This window comes from Giraffa tippelskirchi, chromosome 1 (genome assembly GCF_054371585.1).
Source record: "Giraffa tippelskirchi isolate mGirTip1 chromosome 1, T2T-mGirTip1v1.2.pri, whole genome shotgun sequence".
Taxonomy (NCBI): Eukaryota; Metazoa; Chordata; class Mammalia; order Artiodactyla; family Giraffidae; genus Giraffa; species Giraffa tippelskirchi.
In genome coordinates this window covers 95,510,121-95,533,375 of record NC_137275.1, presented here as the reverse complement: position 1 = coordinate 95,533,375, position 23,255 = coordinate 95,510,121, and the positions used below count along the sequence as shown (strand labels likewise).

Below are 23,255 nucleotides of genomic sequence, written 5' to 3'. Positions count from 1 at the left end.
TTCTTTGCTTAGACATGGAAGCAGTTTTAATACTGGCCCTTGTGAAGCCACAATGTACCAAAAGTACCATGCCAAACTTTTATTTGTTGTTCAGTCACTCAGCTGAGTCTGACTCTTTGCGACTGCATGGACTGCAGCATGCCAGGCTTCCCTCTCCTTCACCATCTCCTGAACCTTGCTCAAATTCATATCCATCAAGTTGGTGACGCCATGCAACTATCTCATCCTCTGTCGTCCCCTTCTCCTCCTGCCTTCAATCTTTCCCAGCATCAGGGTCTTTTCTAATGAGTCGGTTTTTCACATCAGGTGGCCTAAGTAGGAGCTTCAGCTTCAGCATCAACCCTTCCAATGAATAGTCAGGATTGATTTCCTTTAGGATTGACTGTTTTGAGCTCCTTGCAGTCAAAGGGACTTCAAGGAGAGTCTTGAAGAGTCTTCTCAAAACACCACAGTTCAACAGCATCAATTCTTCAGCACCCAGCCTTCTTTATGGTCCAACTCTCACATCCATACATGACAACTCAGAAACAGAAGCCAAACTTTTATAACTTGTATAAAATTTCCATGTCCCCATATTGGCCACCTCAAGATGAAAACAGATAACTTCCTATATGTTAACTGGCTCTGTGCTGGGCTTATTCACTCAGTCATGTCCAACTCTATGTGACCTCGTGGAGCCCTCCAGACTCCTCTGTCCATGGGGATTCTCCAGGCAAGAATACTGGAGTGGTGGGTTGCCATGCCCTCCTCCAGGGAAACTTCCCAACCCAGGCATCAAACCCAGGTCTCCTGCACTGCAGGTGGATTCTTTCCCATCTGAGCTACCAAGGAAGCCCAGGAATACCGGAGTGGGTAGCCTATCCCTTTCCGGGCGATCTTCCTGACCCAGGAATTGAACTGGGGTATCCTGCATTGCAGGCAGATTCTTTACCAGCTGAGCTACTAGGGAAGCCCATTAACTGGCTCTACTCTTCCAATATTAAACATAAAAACCACATGGAACATATAGAAATTCAAACAGAAGTAACATTAACCTGTGAGAAATCATAAACAAGTATCAGTAGATAGCACAGATGACAAATGGCCTACGGTGCAAGTTTTACAATGAGGCGGACAAAAGTTGGAAGGCTGGGCAATTTTCTTCTTCATCTGCTTCAGCTTCATCTCTTTGGGTATCCAGTATCCACAAGGTCAGTTGTCTCTCAGTAACTGTGTTATTAGCGTGCTATCTTTGTGTGACCCTTCACTTAATGTATCAAGTTCAGCAATGGCTCCATCAAATGCTGTTTTTGCATGAGAGCCACTTTTCTCAGGGGATTTCAGAATCTCATAACAGAACACAGAAGTTAAGGGCCAGATCCAATCTGATAGGATGTGTTAACCAACACGTCCTTTTTGCTGATTTTGTGTTTCCTTTTTGCTGATTTCAAAAGCTTCTTGGTATGCTTGCCATGACTAATCCACAATCCCTCTCTTATTATCACCAGCAATAACCTTAGCCAAGGAAGGGTGGTAGTCTCCTTTTATTTTCAAATAGAAGACTTTGCTCTCTGCTTGTGAAGCACTGCGGATCAAGAACTTTCCCAAAAGAAACAGTATATCTTTGCAAATATCTCTTAGCCTTGTCTCCATTTTCTCTCTCTATTCTTGAACCATCTGCTGTTTTCTCTCAGCACCTTCATCTTTTGATCAATACTTGAGACAAGCCTCCAAGATGACCTACAGGCTCCTACAACATTTTTATAAGCAACTGAGAGAAGACTCCTCTCCTCAATGGATAATTCAGCTCCTTGCTCAGTTACAGACTTCACACAGGCTGCCGTATCACCATCTCGCTAAGCCTGTTCAGCCAGTTTGGCCTTCTGCACCAGTATATTTTTATCTATGTTCTGGGTCTGGAGTAGGGGCAGCAGACGGATGGGACTCAGCAGTCTCTGGGCAGCAGTGCCAAGGCTGAGACTCTACCTGGAGTGTTGTAACAGACAGACTTCTTACCTCTTTTCTTGCAGGAGCAAGAAAATGTATGTGGCTATTCAGGTTAAATGCCGTCTAGATGAGTCCACGTGGACTTGAGCTCAAGGTTGGCTGCCACCTGGGAAGATTGCTTGTATCTTTAGGAAAGAGCAAAGAAGAACATACTGTCTATAGTGGGTGAATGTTCTTCAAAATCTCTCAGTTTCATCTTCATATAGTTATATATTTTGATTGGGAGCCCAAAGAAATGAATTCCTTATCAGTGACAGTCCATGGATGGGTGATGCCCCAACACTTCTAAAATTAGTTTGTATATTTTTCTGTTAACTTTTAAGACAATGTGCTCTAAAACTTGTATTTATTTTAGACTGAAAATACAGTCAGATAATTTCTCTGATTTCCATGGTCAGGAAAAACCATGAGCATACTTTTCTTTTTATATAGGCTCTTTCTCCTATTGGGAGAGAAATAAAAAGAGCAAAATGTGTACATTGTGTACTTCCCTATTAGTTTTCCTTTTATTATGCTTCTAAAATAAAATAGGAGAAATATGTGAGATGTGTTTTTACAAATACTTGTTGTACTAATGGGCTTCCCAGGTGGCTCAGGGGGTAAAGAATCTACCTGCAATGCAAGAGACACAGGAGGTGCAGATTCGATCCCTGGGTCAGGAAGATCCTCTGGAGGAGAGCATGGCAAACCACTCTAGGATTCCTGGAGAATCCTATGGACAGAGGAGCCTGGCAGGCTACAGTCCACAGGGTCGCAAAGAGTTGAACACAACTGAAGCAACTGAACAGGCACACATTGTCCTAATAGAAAATATAATAGGAGTTATTTAGTACTCAAAGTAAAAAGATAAACTATAATTTAAGAAATGTTGCTTAAATAACTTATATGTTGACACCTCTCTTTCTAAAATTAAAAAAATAAATTTTAACAGCATGAAAATTACATAATTTTCCCTCATTCAAATTTGAAAATAATATATAAAATAATATAAAATTTAAAAATCCATGAAACAGGATTTATAGCGTTACACCTAAAAGTCAAGATCCTATCAAATTTGTGCTATTAAAAATGTTCTTTATCTCATGAAAAGCTTTGGCAAAACTGTTTCAGAAAATGCAGAGTGACAGGACACATTTCCCCCTTTCACCGAATCACCTTACTTTTGTGAATTTCTGTCAAAACTTAATTATTCATTCAATGTGGGAATAAAGAGCGGTCACATTTGTTCAGTGGAGAAAATTTTTTTTTCTTTTTAATATTCAACTCATAAAGCTGTATCAATAGATAACAGAGTTTAACAAATTGATTAGAACTAAGATATTTTAAATTGAAGTTGGAAGAACTCTAACTTGCATGTGTTATTGGGCCACAGAAGTTTGAGAAACTAACAATAGAAGTGAATTCTGTTTGATGGCAGTGATACTGAAACTTTTCTTACCTCTCAGATAACCTGGTTAGTGTGGGGTAACCCTACTAGAAGTATCTTATCATATATTTTGTAACTGCGTGTGCTTTTCAAAGGATAATTTATTTTATTGTAATAAATAATATTTATTTATTAAGAAAAAATATAGTAGTGTTATTTAATACTCTTCAAGAGACTTTCAATCCAAGAAGAAAAGTCATTTTATAAACTCTGAAGCTCATTAAACTTCATAAAATACTGGTGAGTTAGGTGGCAAATGTTACTCTTCTCAGTTCATAGATGACTGAACTGAAGCACCAAGAGGTTAACTGATTTTTCCAATTCACAAAGCAAGTCACGGCACAAAGTGAGGTCATGCAGGATTCTTGACTGTTGGTTCACATAGGGTTCTACTCTCTGGACAAACGCTTTATTAAATAAGCTCTTATTGATTATCATTTTCTGGGTAATGCCATTTGGCATTTGTCCAAATATTTCACTCATGACACAATTATCACTCTCTAAAAGGACAAAACTGTCAGAATTATCCAAATACTATAATAGTTTGGATCATTACAGTTGAAAAATCTAAGGAAAAATTCCAGGTTGCTTTATCCTAGTGAAACTATTAAAATATATGAATATTTAAAAAATTAATAGCTTGTTTTCACCAATAAGTAAAATAAACATCACATTTAATGTACTTTCTATAAGGAAGTCTTCAAATATAATAATACATGGGAGAAAATTAGATGCATTTTTATTTATTGTTGCTAATGTAAAAGCAAAAGAATATCCAATTTTTTAAAAAAATTAGAGGTAGTAAGAAAAATAGGGATTCTACTTGAACACATTTGATGTGATATCATTAAAAGCTATGTGATGGTTTTAAATGATGTCTTTTTATTCTTTTCTACCATAGTATGTTTTTTAAAGGGCTTCCCTCATGGCTCAGTGGTAGAGTCCACCTGCAAATGCAGGAGACTCAGGTTCAGTCCCTGGGTTGGGAAGATCCCTTGGAGAAGGAAATGGCAACTCACTCCAGTATTGTTGCCTGGGAAATTACACGGACAGAGAACCTGGAGGGCTATAGTCCATGGGGTTGCAAAAGAGTCAGACATGACTTAGTGACTAAACAATGACAAATATATTTTAATTTTTAATTTAAAATATTAAAATAAATAAATTATTGAGACCAACTTCTAGAACATGTAAAATAATTATTCAAAATAAAAATAAAATTGAAGCATACATATTTAGCAGTGGACATCAATTTGATGTATTTTGACTAGTGATCTAGAGTGTTGTTTAATACCAAAACCAATTCAGATAAATAGAGTGTTTCCCAAGTTGTAAAAGGGCTTCCCTGGTGGCTCAGATGGTAAAGAATTCACCTGCAATGCGGGAGACCTGGGTTCAATCCCTGGGTTTGGAAGATCCCCTGGAGAAGGAAATGTCAAGCCACTCCAGCCTTCTTGCCTGGAGAATTCCATGGACAGAGGAGCCTGGTGGCTTACAGTCCCTGGGGTCACAAAGAGTCAGACACGACTGAGTGACTAACACTTTCACTTCAAGTTGTAAACTGTTGAAACCAGTGAACCAGTGAAGTTGCTCAGTTGTGTCTGACTCTTTGCGACCCCATGGACTGTAGCCTACCAGGCTCCTCCATCCATAGTATTTTCCAGGCAAGAGTACTGGAGTGGTTTGCCGTTTCCTCCTCCAGGAAGATCTTCCCAATCGAGGGATGGAACCCAGGTCTCCTGCATTGCAGGCAGACGCTTTACCGTCTGAGCCACCAGGGAAGCCACCAGGAAAATGTTGAAAGATGATCTCATATGCCAGCTTTTTTTAGTGACGAAATAGAAAGAAGTGATTGTTCAATATTAAATAGTGTGGTCATTTATTAATTGTGTGGGAAACTACTTCTCTTTTTTTTGCCTCAGTTTCCTCATCTATAAAAATGGAAATAATAACATACATCATAGTATTGATGTGAAAAGTCAATAAAAGACTTAAAATAGTATTTGACACAGAATAAGCAGTTGATGAACGTTGTGTAATTATTATTAGTTTCCTTTTCAAAATAACCTCCTTCTTTCAGTCAGATTCTTTACCATCTCAGCCACCCGGGATGTACTAGAAGAACTTAAGTTTAAAATTTCTGGATGCTACTTGATTACAAAATTTTTCTTGAAATGAAATCAACACTGGAAAATAGATCTGAGGGACTGGGAAATGGAAAAAGCTGGAGAACTGAACATATTTGAACTCATGGACTATCCATACATGAAAACAGTCCTATTCATGAGCTCTTCTGATATATGAAGGAATATACTTCCTTTTTCACTTATGTCAATTTGGGATTCTATCTCCAATAATAAAAATTCAATAATTACCACTTAAACAGAATTGAATTATATTGAATTGAGATTGTTTCCATTGCCACAATTTCCATAACAAAAATTAATTATAGAGTAGATTTTAGTTTGGGGTGTTAGTAGCCCCTGATGTAATCTTTTCCAATTCCCAATGTAATGCTTAAGAAGTACCAAAATTAGTGAAGTCTAAATGACACTGAAAATTATCACAGAGTATTATTCTATTGCCGGAACCTGGAAAGAGTTTCCACTAGCAATAAAGTTGATAAAACAGAACTGAAAAATACCAATCATCATTCTGCTACTGCTAAGTCACTTCAGTCGTGTCCGACTCTGTGCGACCCCATAGACGGCAGCCCAACAGGCTTCTTCGCCCCTGGGATTCTCCAGGCAAGAACACTGGAGTGGGTTGCCATTTCCTTCTCCGATGCATGAAAGTGAAAAGTGAAAGTGAAGTCGCTCAGTCGTGTCCGACTCTTTGCGACCCCATGGACTGCAGCCCACCAGGCTCCTCCATCCATGGGATCCTCCAGGCAAGAGTACTAGAGTGGGATGCCATCGCCTTCTCCGAATCATCATTCACTACAGAATAAAAAAAAATCCTCATTGTGTCAAAGTGATTGGAAATATTTCTCATCCACCATTTCCTCTTTCTGATAAATGGGCTAACCTGAAAACTCTAGGAGCATTTTCTACTGCCTGGTACCTCTGTTTCTCTCTTCCCTTTTTCTTCAACCCCACACATCCCCCATTAGTTTGTTCTCTGTGAGCAAATGTTCACTAGGCAGAAGGTAAGATGGAATACTGAGGGTTTACTGTCAACCTGAGTTTCATCAGGATAGGAGAAACTCATTTCAGGATATCAAAACTATACAAGATATATGCCTACCAAGGTCAGATTTGGAACAGCAGTTATATGTTCTTGCATAGCCTCCAGCTTTAGATCTAAAAATGTAAATTGTGCACAGAGAATGAATCTGGCTAAGACTCCATATATGGAGTGATTCTAAGTGCATTCAGATTTAACATTTTCTGAGGATCAAACTCATTTCACTAGTTAGATTTCTCCTAGTTTTAGAATAAGTAAAAAAGAAATAATACATCATTATAAAAATAAGGTAAAAACAAGTCATGACCAATTGGAAGACTAAGAGGAGGAATAGACCTCAAAAAATGAAGAATATTTTATAAAATTATTTGTCATTCTCAATATACAAAGATCTATGGTTCTTTGGTGTGGAAAGAAAAAGCTAAAGCTAAAGGAAAAGCTGGAAGACTAAAATCAACCTGATGTTATAAAAAAGTTTACTGTAACTAAGTAGGATTACATAAAAACTAAAAATTTAACAGCAATATGAAAATAATATGGGAAGCATTAAAGAATAGGATTTCTGCTTTTTCAATTTTTGGCTGACCTTCTTTCAATCTTTGACATTAGATTTTTCTACTACTTATTTTTTTTAATACCAAGCTACTGAAATATAGATCATGGAAGGAAAAGTTGAAGCAGGAGTTTGATAGGTATCAGGAGAGAAAGATGACCTCTCTAGTGTAGGTAAACGAAGATTTCTACGGGTTGAGACTTTAAGTTCAATCCTACTGGGTTATATGTTCCCCTTAAGAGTAAAGACCTCAAAAATAAGTAAGTGGGGATTGATTTCTGTTATTGTATCTGATTTGCTCTTGGGGGAAAAATTAACACCACCAAATTCATAGAATCAAATAGTGGAATGATGATTGCCATAGGCTGAGGGGACAGGAAAATGGGGAGTTATTAATCAGAGGGCAGAAAGTTTCAGTTAATTATGATCAATAAGCTCTAGAGATCTGCTATATCTGTTGTACCTAAATCAACAACAGTGGAATGTACATTTAATTTGGTAAGAAGGTAGATCTTAAGTGTTCTTGCCAGAATAAGATAACTAATTTTTTTCTTTTTAAGAGAAGGATGCTGAGGAAAAACAAAGTACCTGGAACCAGAGGGACTTAATATATAATTCAAGTTAATTTTCTTTTCTAACAATTAAGCTTTATAGATCCAATAGGTAAAAATTCAAAACTAATAAATCTCAATCCCAAACTTTCCAGAAATGAGACAAGAGAAAAGCTTAAATGCACATTGTCATTAATGAGTTAAAACAAAACTAAGGAATCAAGGGAGGGGATGGTAAATGTTATAGCAAGAGTTATGATGCTGTGCATTAAATTAGTCAAATGGTATTGTCAAAATATTCATTAGAAATTTGTTCCTAAAGTGTTGAAAATTTTAGAATGTATACCTAAAAACAGAAAGGATAATGGTAAAATAAAATGTTAGTAATGATATTCTTGGGCTTCCTTGATATCTCAGATGGTAAAGAATCTGCCTGAAATGCAGGAGACCTGGGTTCAATCCCTGAGTCAGAAAGATCCCCTAGAGAAGGAAATGGCAACCCACTCCAGTATTCTTGCCTGGAGAATTCCATGGACAGAGAAGTCTTGTGAGCTACAGTCCATGGGGTCCCAAAGAGTCAAACATGACTGAGCAATTAACAGAGACAGAATGATGTTCTTGTTCCTAAATCCTCCCAAAACCTAGAAAGTGAAGAAAGATGGTGACAAGATGTGAAAGATAAGTTAATATTGTCTCAAATTATATTCCTTCTTGATTTTGATAAATAGATAAATATGTTTAAAATGTTCTTTAAACATAAAATATGTCAGAGAGCACTGAGTTGAGCTCCACGTGCCCATACAGCAGCTTCTCACTAGCTGTCTTACACCTGGCAGTGTGTATCTGTCAGTTCTACTCTCTCTATTCATCCCACACTCTCCTTCCCCCACTGTGTCCAAAGTCTGTTCTCTTCGTCTGTGTCTCTGCTCATGCCCTGCAAATTGGTTCATCAGTACCATTTTTTTCTAGATTCCATACATATGAGTTAATATATTATGTAAAATTTGTTTTTCTCTTTCTGACTTACTTCACTCTGTATAACAGGCTGTAGGTTCATCCACCTCACTAGAACTGACTCAAATATGTTTCTTTTTATGGCTGAGTAATATTCCATTGTATATTTGTACTACAGCTTCCTTATCCATTGATGGGTGGGATGGGGTAGGTGGTGGCAGGGAGGTTCAGGAGAGAGGGGATATATTTGCCCTTGTAGCTGTTTCACGTTGTTGTATGGCAGAAGCCAACATAATATTCTAAAGCAATTGCCCTCCAATTAAAAATAACTTTAAAAACTAAAACTAAAATATGACTAATAGAATTTCTAAAAGTTTAAAGTATATTTCTCAAAGTGCTAAAGACTTAAAAAGTTGGAAAAGCAAGCATGTCGAAAGCAAACAAAAGGCAAGAAAACATTTAAATAAAATTTTAATGACATTGGAATACTGCATTATTTAGTACAGCAAGAAGCCTGTGAATATATGGTATAGACTCAATTGTTCAACTCAATAAGAAATAACCAAAATGTTAGTGGTGGTTATATTTAGCAGTATGATTACAAATTTTTTTACAAATTTTTTTTCTATGAAATTGTCTTTGTTTTATGCATGGAGTACAAAATTACATCTGTAGTCAGAAAATAAGCTTTTATTTTAAAAAGAGAAGAAGCAAATGTGGCCACTGATGTAGACTAATTCTAGATTGTGAGGCAGAGAAACAAAGAGTTGAAGAAATTTGAGAAGAACTAAAGTGTTTGAAGCAAGAATTCAGAAGTATTATAAAAAGATGTACATACTTGTGGGGCAAGAAAGAGAAGAAGATAGCTTATATTTGCAGCTGTGTTTTTCTGAATTTAAAGACTGCTCCTGGGAGCACAATTTAAATGGAGAGAAAAGCATGATTGATTCTAATAAAATAATGGAGTTTATAAAATTGTCTTCCAATTGAGTCAATATCTTTTTTGTTTTCGTTTGTTTGTTTATTCTTAAGCTATATACTGCACACTTGGGCACTCGATGGTCAAAAGCCCACGAGAGAACTTAACAGCAAAGGAAAATACAAAACCCTAATCACAGTATAATTAATAAAAGTGTTAAAATATACAAGAAGGTGAGCAATTTCAACAAGTATTGGATTTTTCTAATCTACCTTCTTTTGGAAATTTGTAGAATTATTAGGAAAAAATTCCCGCCTTTGCTTTGCCAGTGCCTTGACAAGTGTCTAACAGTCAAAACTATCATGGCTTCATATTTCTTCCCACACTAAAGTCTCTTTTACATGATTCATTTATAAGCATTAACATTTAAGTAACCTATCAAATGTTTAAACCAGACCTTACCAAGAATAATGTCAGTTAATAATGCTCTTTGTCTTAAATCAGCTTAATTTGCATCATAGGTTGGGAGGGGAGTTACCTTGGAGAAACTAAAGCTTTCTCATCATGACTGTGTTTTGGCCTAAAGCTTATGAGTCACACAGAGCAAGCAATTCTCTCAGCCCCCTTTCCTTTCTTTGTTCACAGGAAGTCAGTGAAGTTTCTGGATTCCTTTTGAAAGGAATTATCAATGTCATTCCAAAGATGGACGGACAGGGATCAGTGTTTGGGGGCTGACATAAAATAACTATCGCTATTATCTGTTCCACAGGCTCCTTCTGACTCTTATATTAGGGGGAATGTCTTAAATCTTTTTCGTTCTGCCCGCATTGTTTAAACGAATGTTTAATCAGCATTCCTGTCTTCTACTAAGTATGGGACCTTGTGAAATTTCCTTAATCTTTGTAAAATAAAAGACTTAGACTCTATTTGTTCATTTGTTCATTTAATCTTCCCACACACTTTTAGTTAGTTCTAAGTATGTGTCAGCCATTTGCTGAGAGTTGAGGATATAATTCTAAATAAAATAACTTTCTATCTTCATGGAGTTTATGGTTCAGTACTGTATAACTTCAAAAATCTTTATATTCCACCATTTATGATTCTATTAGCTCTTCTGTAACTAAGTTAGAGTGTGTCAAGGAGAAAATGAAAAGGTAGTCAAGACACCTACTGGAATTTGCCATGGATGTCATCTCTTCCTGTCAGTCCTTTACTTAACAGCTCCAAGAGCTACAAAAGCAAGATCTAACCAAAAGGGAGTTCTGTCTGCCTCCAGGGGTCAGTCTCTCCTTGAAAATCCTTCCCCGAATCGCCTAAAGCCACTTCTAAGGATTGCAGGCTCTCAGGTAGGAAGAAGCCTTCAAGAATTTTGCTTGCATAGAGAAACCAGTCCTAAGTTTTCTTTCAAACGTGAACTGAATCTCAAGCAAGTCTTTCCCTTTGATTGAAATAGAGGGGCTTGTGAGGGTGCGTGTGATTTGTACGTTTACATGCACTTTCATATGTCTTTGAAACCTAGACAAAGATTTTTGCCTTAGGCCACTAAGGGAGTGAATATCACAAAAGGGATTATCATGCTGTACTTCATAGCATCACATCTTGTATTGGGGTATTAGATCATACTTTTAATTCAAATAACTTCACATATGTCCAATTCAAGACAGAATCATGAAGGCACATGACTGAAAAGAGAAAAAAGATTGGCTTTACTTTGAAATGAATCTACTAGGATGGTTTACTTGGAAGACAAATAATCTTCTGAGCGCTTGTACATCCAGCACTAACATTCTAGCCCTACTAAGAGGCCGCTTCATAACCACAGGTGTGTGCCATTTAAGATCCGCCTGCTGTTTAGGACCCCTCCCCACCTTCTTCCTTCTACCTTGTCCGGAAAAGTCATTTAGCAATTAGCAAAATGAAAGCATTCTCCTTCTGGAATTTTGACTTTCAAGGTGGGAATTTAATTTGCAAAACTGCCTCCAACTAATTAAAATGAGTAGTCACTGTTGGTTTGAAATGGATTATCTCTGAGAAAATCACACTTCAAATTGTCAAAAGAGGGTTTATATCCTGATTTTGAAAAAGCATCTCCCTCCATTGTAAATGCTTTCTCTGTTCAGCTGACTGATGCTCATTCGAATTAATGGAATCTGAAACCTAAAGCCACATACTGAAGATGATTGATACTCCAAGGTTAGTTTTATACATAGATGCTTTACATCACAGTATATTTGAAAGGATTCTTATTCCTTTTTCCATTGTCTTCTCATTTCTTTCACTTCTGACCATTCTGTTGTGTAATATACAACCAAAGAAGTGATGTTTTAGATTTAGTGAATAAATTTAAGATACTTTCTAGCTCACCAGCTATGTATTTGTATTGCACATTTTCACCAAGACTCTTCACAGTTAATTTCATGATAGTAATCCGAGAACAATTGTGTCATAATTGGAGGGGGTATAGCTATAATTCTGCCAACTTTCAAACAGAGTTCTGTATGTGCCTGAATCTCAGAACATTTTAAGGCAAATTAATTTTTACAAGTTTAATCAAAAATTGAGATTTCATCTCACGTAAAAACTTGCATGGACTTATTTTCTTCCATTGATCATCTTGAATTAGTTTGGTTAGTCTAAATATAATAGGTCTACTAACATTTATCATCTTTTTTTTCAATTTATCATCTTTAGTTAGAGTATTGATAATAGAAAGTGTTTACGATATGCTTTTACCTATGTGTGTGCTCATGCCTTTTTCTATACCCAATACTCAGATCTTTCTTTTTAAATAAGTCGATTAACTATTGTATGAACTAAAAGACCAAGAAATAGTAAAGATTAAAGGAACTTGATATTTTAAATGTAAGTATCATTAAGCTACTGCTCCTTATATGTAGTGGCAATGCAAACAAAAAACTGTTTTCATGAATCTACTAGGATAAATAATAAAATATTGAACAAATTTTAGCAATACAAGAAAACAACAGAGATAGGATATTATATTTTGATGCCTTACTGTCAGTAGGTTCAGAAAGAATTTTCTAATTAGATTATTTCATTGGGAATAATAGTATTTCACACTATATGAACAAATGTATTGACTTAAGTTTTGAATTTCTGTAGAGATTTGAATGCTTGGAAATATAGAAAAGAGCTACTACTGCTTAATTTTCTCAAATTATTGGAAACCTAATTTGTAATCACAAATAACCAGTGATATTAAAAAACTGTAATATAATGATGTTTAGAAGTATCACTCTGAAGTGAACATGAAATATATATTTTTATACATTTACTTGCATACATATGTTTTGTTACATTTTGGTGGTTTAGAGCTGATTAGGAATTATCTTTAAGAAAGCTATCCAGAACTTAGAAATAGTACTAATAACATTCTGGAAACATTTGCTATGACTAATCTGTCTAGATCATGCCACAATGTGTATATGGTTTAAAAGAAAAACAAATGTGCATCATACAGGAATATGCCTGAAATCAAATATTGTGCTAGAAGAAAGAACATTCAGAGAGAATGGGTGATTATAAACGGCAGAGCAGTAACAGGTATTGAAGAAGAAATATGAAATACATCAGGAAGATATTTAAAGCACAAATCCATTTTGCATACACAGAAATGGGTCTGTACATCAATACTCAAATTTTGTTTTCTGGCAATGTGTTGCTCCCATAAATAACATTGATAGTTGACTTAGCTAATTTATGGGTTAACCTAGGTCATTCTCATTAATTTACCAAAAGCTTTAAAGCCATTAGCAGCGCTTACCTTTGATCATTTCTTAAGTTTGCCCCAGGATTCTTTTCTAAAACTGTTCGTTTACCTCTCCCATTTTCTATGATATAATCCTCAATCTTTCAGTCACATTGTGTGTTCTTTAGGTGTTGATCTGTGCCCCAGTAAATCACTTCAGTTTTCCTTAATGGGTCAGGATTAAGAGTCTCTAACTTGAACACACACTTAGGTGCTTTTTCATGTACTTTCCCTATTGTCTTCTATGCCAAGGGCAATGTGGAGCAAATGTCAGCCTTAAAAGTTCATATGTTTTATATCTTTGGAAATAATTTTTAGAAAAATTGGGGGGGAAATGACAATTGCTTGGGGGCATAACCCATAAGAAACAGCAAAACACTCACATCTGCTTCATAAATATATATATATATATATATATATATATATATATATATATATATACATATATATCCCACAGCTTTTGCTATCAATTAGAGAAAGTTTGGCTTAATTTTCTTGTCAAAGCTTTACAGAAAAATAAGAAGATTTGCATCTTGGAATGTGTTCCTGACTCAAAGGAGGGCAGACTCCACAATCAGTGATCTCACGAGCAGCACAGAACATGAGCTAGCATTGCAAAGGGGTAAATTATACTTATTTCATACACACTATGCCTGATGACATCTATTCTACTTGCTGTATCTCAATCCATAAAAAATGACAAATTCAACACAAAGTCTTCAATCTGACAGTGAGACATACAACATAATCTTTCAACAATCTCTGCAACCAATACCATGGATCAAAACAGTCAGAAAGGTGCAATAATCATATGAAATAAACATGGCTATTTGAGTCAAGAGAGGTCTGTGTTCAGATTTCAGTTCTTCCACTTAAGTTCTCTCTCTCTCTGTTCATCTATAAATAAGGACGATGGTATCTTTTCTTTGTGTTGAACCGAGATCACTGGAAATAATATATGTTTTTCCTAGTACAATTCTTAGTACCCAGAGAGTATGCATTCAAAATTTATTTCCATAACCACTTCTACTATGACCAAGAACTCCAACTTTGGGCTAAAAGGAAAGTTTAAAAAAGCAAATGAAATATCTTTTAATATTTCTGTTGATACAGGTCATTGACATCCTAAAGGCTGTATTTAAAGACACAGATAAAGAGGTCATAACTGTATCTGGTGCTCTTGCATGGATCTATTCTTGTCATGGCTAAGGACCATGGATTCACCTAAGCTAGGTTTACATAGTGGAAGTATGACAGGGAAACCCTCATTGTGAATACACACAGTTTTAAAAAAAAACATCTTGTACTACTTTATTTTTTGAAAGATCTTTAACAGTAAATACACACACACACAAAATACTCCAATAGTAGTCTCCCAAAAAAGTACCTATTTTTCTGCTTTCCTCTTTTCTCATGCATGGGTTGGCAGTGGTTTTTTTTTTTTCCTAGCTACTGATTTCCCTCTTGGAGTAAAATAGAATATTCTAAAAGATTTAGTACAACCTACAGTTTCAGGTTGGAGAAGGCAATGGCAACCCACTCCAGTACTGTTGCCTGGAAAATCCCATGGATGGAGGAGCCTGGTGGGCTGCAGTCCATGGGGTCGCGAAGAGTAGGAAACGACTGAGCGACTTCACTTCCACTTTTCACTTTCATGCATTGGAGAAGGAAATGGCAATCCACTCTAGTGTTCTTGCCTGGAGAATCCCAGGGATGGGGGAGCCTGGTGGGCTGCCGTCTATGGGGCTGCACAGAGTCAGACACGACTGCAGCGACTTAGCAGCAGCAGCAGCAGCAGAGTCTTAGGTAATTTTAGATTTCACTGAGACTCATTTCAAATGAGTAGTATATGTTCAAATGCTTCAAGTTTTTAGAATTAGCCTGGGAAGAAGAATTGTCCCTTTATTAACTGTTGACTAAAGGATATCATGGCGACTTCTACTTTCTTAATTTGATACCTAAGATCCTTTAGAGCCTGATACATGACAGAACGAAGAGTTAAAGACACTCCATGAAGACCCTGAATCTATAATCTATACTTGTGAGTGCCTCTATCACCCCTCAACTTATGTTTTCCTATTACATAGTTCAGAGTAGAGGAAGTGGTTCAGTTCAGTTCAGTTCAACACGGTCGCTCAATCGTGTCCAACTCTTTGTAACACCATGAATCGCAGCACGCAAAGCCTCCCTGTCCATCACCAACTCCCGGAATTTACCCAAACTCATGTCCATTGAGTCGGTGATGCCATCCAACCATCTCATCCTCTGTCGTCCCCTTCTCCTCCTGCCCCCAATCCTTCCCAGATTCAGGGTCTTTTCAAATGAGTCAGTTCTTCGCATCAGTTGGCCAAAGTATTGGAGTTTCAGCTTCAGCATCAGTCCTTCCAATGAACACTCAGGACTGATCTCCTTTAGGATGGACTGGTTGGATCTCCTTGCAGTCCAAGGGACTCTCAAGAGTCTTCTCCAACACCACAGTTCAAAAGCATCAATTCTTCCGCTCTCAGATTTCTTTATAGTCCAACTCTCACATCCATATATGACTAGTGGAAAAACCATAGCCTTGACTAGATGGACCATACAATCAATAATCAGAAGAAAATCAAATACAAGGAGCTGATTCACATGACCTATATAATCAGGTTATAGGGGGTAAATGGGGCAAATAAAGGAAAAACTAGACGAAAGCATGAAAACTTTCAATAGAGAAAGTATATGAAAATAAAAACTATTAACTGGAATACTTGAACTGAAAATGACAAGATCTAGAGTAAAAACACAGGATTTTAATTTGATTAAAACTCAGAATTTTAGAAAGATCATACAGAGAAGAACACAGACTAGTGAATTATAATGGGAAGAACTATGCCGGAGAGTGATTTTATCTTACTTCGAAGTTCATTAGCTAGTCTTTCATGGATGCTGGCAGAAGACAGGAGATCCTTGAGTGCGAAACAAAGAACTTTATTACTCACAGCGCAACATACAGCATGAACTTCATTTTGAACCAGTTCCTGATGCTTTACAAGTCCACAGAATAATGCGGGAGGCTGCCCATGTGGATACCTACACAATGCCACACTGTATTTCAGGAGATAAACACTGATCTGAGAGGATTCACCGCTTTGATAGCAAGCAGCAATGTCCTTGATCTTTGTCCAGCAGTAGATGCTACCTCAGTCCTCAAGACTGCTCATTGAAAACACAACCCTAGAGACTGTCACAGACAAAGTATTGTCAGGCTTTGATATTGTTGGGCCAAGAGCAAGCAGGGTTGCTCAGAGCCCATGGTGGAAATGTGGAAATGTAGAAGAGAATGAAGCACCAGCAAGGGTAAATAAATAGTGTGGATAAATAAAACTGAATATAACAATACTTGTAATAGTTTATTCTAAAATATAAGCAGAGCTAAAATACATAACAAAAATGTAACAGATGCAAAGGAGAGAACACTTTAATGTTTCTAAGACAAACACTTGTTTTGTCAGAAAATGAGAGAATACTTTATATTTTTCTGTTGTTAAGCAAGCATGGTATAATCTCTAGGGTAAATGCTAAAATATATATATTATTTTGTTTTGTTTTTTCTCTTTCTTTTTATTTTTTAAATTAGGAAAATATGGTAACACATTTAGACTTGGAAAATACAGAGCAAAGTTATATATAGTTCTACTATATATTACAATTCTAAAATAATATATTATTAACAGATTACCAGAAGCCATTGAAAATTTGGTTGGTTTGTTCCAGAGCACTGTAAACTCTAACATACAGATATACATTAGAAAAGTAAGGAATGGGTCACTAGTTAGAAAAAAGTCTTAGCACAAAATAAAGGGGACAGCTATTGTGTAATTATTATTAATAGAAGTGGAAGAATGAGTGTCTGAGGCAGGACAAGGAATTACAAAGAAGTTACAGGACAATCTTGAGCGATAACTTGTCAATAGGAAATTATATATAATCCTATGTATAAAATATAGTATAAGAAGAAATTGAAAATATACTGTTTTATTTTTATAATTATTGTCAAGGAAGAGTAAAATACAATTAAGCAAGCTATGGAACACAGGAGAAAAAGCAGGTACAATGTGATCAAGTTAACTTGACTTGGCTTTATAATAATCATAGAATCAAAAGACTGGCACCTTGAAAATGACTTAAGTCCCAAAGTTAACCCTCGGGATAGCCATCCGGTCTCTGTTTAGAATCTCCAGTGCCAGAAAGCATCGTCCTTGAGAGATCTAATGTTATTTTCTGACATAAAATTTCAAAATAATCCTATTTTCCCTCGCTGAAACTTTCTCTTCTGATATTATTTAGAGTGCACACATCTACTTAAAGGAGGTAGAAAGTCTTTCCACATGATTCAGGACATAACCTTCCATCCGCCATCATCCTGTCCTCTTGCCTATCAATTCAGTATACATTATGCCTCCACCAGAACTTGATCAAATTTTACTGTAGTGTTCTGTTTACATTTTGTTTCTGTAGGTGAGGTTTAAGTTTGTTGAAGACAAGAATTTTGTCTGCATTCACGCTGTTTGCTGTGTACCCCTCGTAGTTGACACTGATATGGTACAGAGTAGATGCTCAGTGAAAGGTTTGCTCAGTACAGTATGTTCATTTTAAAGCCTTTTAGTAGCCAACCAGATGGTAGAGAAGTCAGTTTGGGTGCAATCAAAATAGAGAAACCACACACAATTGACTAAGAAAGTTTAATATTAAAAAGGAACAAAATTGAGTCATTTGTAGAGACATGGATGGGTCTAGAGTTCTTTCATACAGAGTGAAGTGAGTCAGAAAGAGGAAAAAAATATTGTATATTAATGCACACATGTAGGATCTGGAAAAATGGTACAGATGAACCTATTTGCGGGTAGGAATAGAGACGGAGACATAGGGAACTGATGTGTGGACACGGGAGGGGAAGGTGGTAGGATGAATTGGGAGACTGGAACTGACATACGTGCACTGCCATGTGTAAAGCAGATAGTAGGAACCTATTGTATAGCACAGGAAGCTCAGCTTGATGCACTGTGATGACCTGAATGGATGGAATGAGAGATGGGAGGAGAAGGAGGCTCAAGAGGAAGCATATGTATATATACATATAACTTATTCACTTTTTTGTACAGCAGAAACGAATGCAACATTGTAAAACCACTATACTCCAATAAAAGCTATTAATTATAACAGGGGATTGGAGCAACAAGGGGCTGGTATGTAATGGCTGAAGACAGCTTGAAAGACTCTAGAAGTATGGCAGTTACAAGGAACAGTCACTACCGTTAAGGCTGAGATAGCATACCCAAGGTAGATGACCTGACTCTTCTTCAGGGCGTCAGTCCAAATCATGCTGATGAGAGCATGGCCATGCATGCCCACTGATGACAGGGAAATCATTATGACATCATGCTGGCAGAACTTGCAAGAAATCCTCTCTCTGGGGTGCTGGGGAAATCTATTGCTCTCATCACTTCATAGTCTTTAGAGATTATTCCTGTATGCCTTCTGGTTGGGATGTCAATCAACAAGCAGTGACCAAGATTAGCAAAACTCTTTAGAATTTCCATCACAGCACGTAACAGAATATTTTGGAAGGAGAGCACAGTTCCATAGAGGTCAACATCTAGCTGCTCCTATGCTTCTCAACCACAGCCCAGGTGGAGCAGTGGTAAAGAAACTGCCTTCCAATGCCGGAGACACAGGAGATGAGGGTTTGGTCCCTGCATTGGGAAGCTCACTTGGAGTAGGAAGTGGCAACCCACTCCGGTATTCTTGCCTGGGTAATTCTAGGGACAGAGGAGTCTGGCGGGCTACAGTCCGTGGAGTCTCAAGAGTCAGACACGGTTGAGTGACTGAGCACACACATGTTGCCTCCCCGGATATGTCTGCTATCCTAATATATGTCCTCAGCTCAGGATTAGTGACAGTCATCATTTACTTGCTAAAATATCCTGCATGTTCTTCTGTACTTCTCCCAGGAGTTTGGCTCTATCTTCTGTGAGGTAATCTACCTGTGATTAATCACAAACTGGTCCAAAGATGCAGAATTTTTTCTTTGTCTCTCTTCTCTGTACCTTGTTCCTGTCAACAAAATAAAATTGGTATTTGTCTTAATTCTCTCCAACTTTATGTTTTCTTTTGAAGAAGATTTTTTTTGCTGGTCTAGGTAGAAAAATAGAGCACACCCAATATGAAATATAAAAACATTTGCCTGTTCTTCTAAATCACTTGTTTAGGAAGAAGATATTAAATATTTTGTTTAGGCTTAGTGTGAAATGCTTCATTTTAGACAGTTTTGTACATGCATATATTTTCATCTACATGCTATACAAATTCTAAAAACGAAATGTGTGGTCTTCCAAAGAACTTTCTCACAGGGAGAAAGCTGGTTTTGGCCATGAACCTTCTTCATGGACTTTAAGGGAATTTAGATAGGTTTCTTAAGCAGACACTGCCCTTCAGATTTAGCGAGTTAGTCCAAAAAGAGATTAATCTCCATAGATGTTCATTTTGAATGCATTTTGAATGCATGTACCTTCGATAATCTCGGCCTGTCACTTTGTATCTTTAAAATGTCCAATTATCTTGATAATTGGCAAAATGAAACACTAAATCCTCACTACTGATGAAAGACAAGCAACCAATTAAAGTATTGGATACGGTGTGGAGTGGAACAGGCTTATTTTGCATTGCCAGTTCCTGTACCTCTTTGTGTTGTTTTGAACACAGGCTTGATTTGTCAAATGTTTTGTACCTTTACACTGAGAGCTGGAGTATATATATCTATATATCTCTTGGTTTTGTTACTCATCAAAAATTTCAAATTATGTCTTGGGCAGGTAAATTTTTTTAAGTAAATGTTATATCTGAGACGTGAAAGTTTATGAATTACATGATAGCGCTTTTACAAGTTTGTTGCAACTTAAAAAAAAATTTGGTGTATTATTACGTGAACCTTTTAATTCTTGTTAGTTGTTCTTTTGTTTCCAATTCTTGGCATTCATTAGCAAAGGTAATTTTTTTCTTTTTGGTCAATAGTCAGAATCCTACTATTCTGAGAACAGCTGCTGTGAAACTGTTGAAAAGTCTTCAGCTAGTTAAGATTATATATACATAAAATAGCTGTGTCATTCAAGTCTTTCCATTTATAATTTATATGCTTTGAGCCTCAACCAATGCCCTGCTCTCAGCTAGTCCCTGAGGATAATATTTAGTTTGACTCAGAGTAGCCTAACACACTTATTGTCAGGTATATGTTTTGCTAATCAAATTTGCACTTCTAATCTAGAGGACTCAAGGGATAAATTTCTTACTCTCTATTTTACTTAGCTTACAACCCCATGGGCAAGAACAATTTCTATTATCTGAATTTTGTTCATGATTAAGCTACAGCAGGAAGAGTAAAGAGCAGAAAAGAAAATATTCTTTTGCAAATGCATTATTATATACAGAATTAGGTTTAAAAGGCCCCCTTTAATAAATGATCATATTATGATGGTTGCTCATGGCAACCACACACATTATAAAAATTATTTACCTTACAGTTTTAAGTATCTTGAATATTATTATTTTCTGTTTTTAGCCATTATTAAAATGAATGCATTTCCTCCTACTTTGTGCATTCTCCTATTAATCACATAGTTCTATTTCCTGATTTGAGAAAAATTATTAAATTCTGTAAGACCTGATTGATCTATTTTAACTAAACTTGTTTTGAGTTCTAGTGTTCAAATTGACATGGTCACAATCTAAAACTATTCTGAAACAACACCAAAGGCATTACTGAGTATTTTTTTGGCAGACACAAATTTCCTGTCTACTGTGTTCTCCAACAACAATTCAAAGATAATGTCGATGTAAATCTGTTCCCTTTTCCAATGGTAAAATTAAATGCTTATAAGAATCTGCCTGTATCCAAAAATGTATACACCTAATAACTTATTTTTTCCCTTTATATTTACTTATTCAATGTCTTTAAACATAACTACATTTTAATGTATATGAATACATTAATAATTGTACAATCTTGATTTTTATTCTAATTATTTGTCTTAGATGATTTATTTTAGTTTTGCTTTCATAGACATGCTACAATAGCTCTTACAGTGGTTTTTCTTTTACAATTTTTAATAATTTTCTTATTTGACATTTCGCCCTTCTTTTTTCTTTCTCTGCTGTGCTTTAAGTATTCTGAAAGCAGAGCACTTCTGGGGTCCTCAGCAAATTCTAATGCCTCTGCTTAGATGTTCATTTCAGCTGTTACATTACACTTTTTTGCTCTAGGACAGATAATTTTTCTTTGATGACACTAAATAAGATTCACTCAGACAACTTAGTTTATTTTTTCAGCTGTTCTTTCATAGTAATTTTAATAAAAACTGTGAAACGATTCCAGTCCAGGGATGAGGCTAACCCAAGAACAATGGTGTACCAAAAATGCTTTTCTCTGATTTCTCAGATGGGTGCTATCACCGAGAAGGGCTTTCATTACAGCCAGAATGACGATGATAAAGCTGGAGCACTGTGGCTGTGAACTCTCTTTGGATAATGCTTTGTGACATATGGAAAATGTTTCCTGACTTAGGAAAACTAATATCAGAACAGAATTTACTAAAAGGCTCGGGTCACTGGGGTGAAAGAAGCATTAATACAACCCTTAAGTATACTCTTTAGATCAGAAATATCCTACAAATGAAAGAAGTATAAATTTTGCCTTTTCTGAGTTTTAAGAAATTATAGGTAAAATATACAGTCATATACCTAATAGTTAATGGACAAATTTAAATAAATAATTCTACATTCTTGAGAAATGAGTACATGCACTTAAAATTATAACAAATTGAATACTCTATACTGATATTTTTATGGAAGTATTATAAATCTTGTTTTTATAAATGAAAAGTTTTAAGTAGATTATTTCATTAGGTTAAAAAACTGTGGTAGGTTTTCAAATGACATAAAAAAATATATTTATTAAGGGTGGGAATTCCCTGGCAGTGAAGTTCTTTCATTGATGAGGGCCCCAGTTCAATCCCTGGTCACGAAACTTAAGATCCAAAAGCTTGATGTTGTACCCCCCCCAAAAGTAATGGCTATTTGACTTGATATATACTGTACACTAGATAAGGAAGACCTCCTGGAATAGGAAATGGCAACCCACCCCAGTATTCTTGCCTGGAAAATTCCATGGGCAGAAGAGCCTGTCAGGCTACAGTCCATGGGGCCGCAAAGAGTGGAACAAGATTGAGCAACCAAGCACAAATATCACTAAAATGAGGCTTATTAACCAGACATCAGCTAGTAACTCATTTAAAATTCTTGGGACCTTAGCTCAGAAATTCAAAGTTGCTGCCACTAGATAGTTATAATGCCTTTATTTAGTGCCAAAAGCTATTCCTCCAGCCAGGAAATTTGACATATTGGGAGGTAAAACCAAATTCAGACTTACTTTCCATATTTGCAAATGCAGGCCTCATCACTGACTTAACTGGCTATCATCAGTGCGTTTAACACATCTCATGCAGACTTCTCTTCAAGTGATTGACAAATCCAAGGTGACTTCACAATGGCAATCTCAAAAACTGGATTATCTACAAGGTTGCCTGACTGAGGGCAGCTTCAAACCTCTAAACCCTTTGCAAGCATCAGGCCTTTTTGGTTGTTTTTCTTTCTACTTTACTCTTCTGATTAATTCTAATTTGTTGTTGTTTAGTAGCTCAGTCATATCCGACTCTTTTGCGACCCCATGGGCTGTAGCCCACCAGGCTCCTCTGTCCATGGGATCTCCCAGTCATGAACACTAGATTGGGTTGCCATTTCTTTCTCCAGAGATCTTCCTGAACCAGGGATTGAACCTTCATCTCTTGTTTGGCAGGTGGATTCTTTACCACAGAGCCACCCGG

General features: G+C 36.4%; 1 long non-coding RNA gene and 1 pseudogene across 1 annotated transcript; both read right to left on the bottom strand.

The window, feature by feature from the left end:
• Positions 1–1,099: 1,099 nt before the first annotated feature.
• LOC145515704 (14-3-3 protein zeta/delta pseudogene) lies at positions 1,100–1,656 on the bottom strand (annotated as a pseudogene).
• A 16,392-nt stretch (positions 1,657–18,048) lies between these two features.
• On the bottom strand, positions 18,049–22,895 carry LOC145521328 (uncharacterized). Its single transcript, XR_014065325.1, has 2 exons — positions 22,802–22,895; positions 18,049–19,434 (listed from the first exon to the last, which is right to left on the bottom strand). It is a non-coding gene; the product is annotated as an uncharacterized LOC145521328 (long non-coding RNA).
• Between the last annotated feature and the right edge of the window lie 360 nt (positions 22,896–23,255).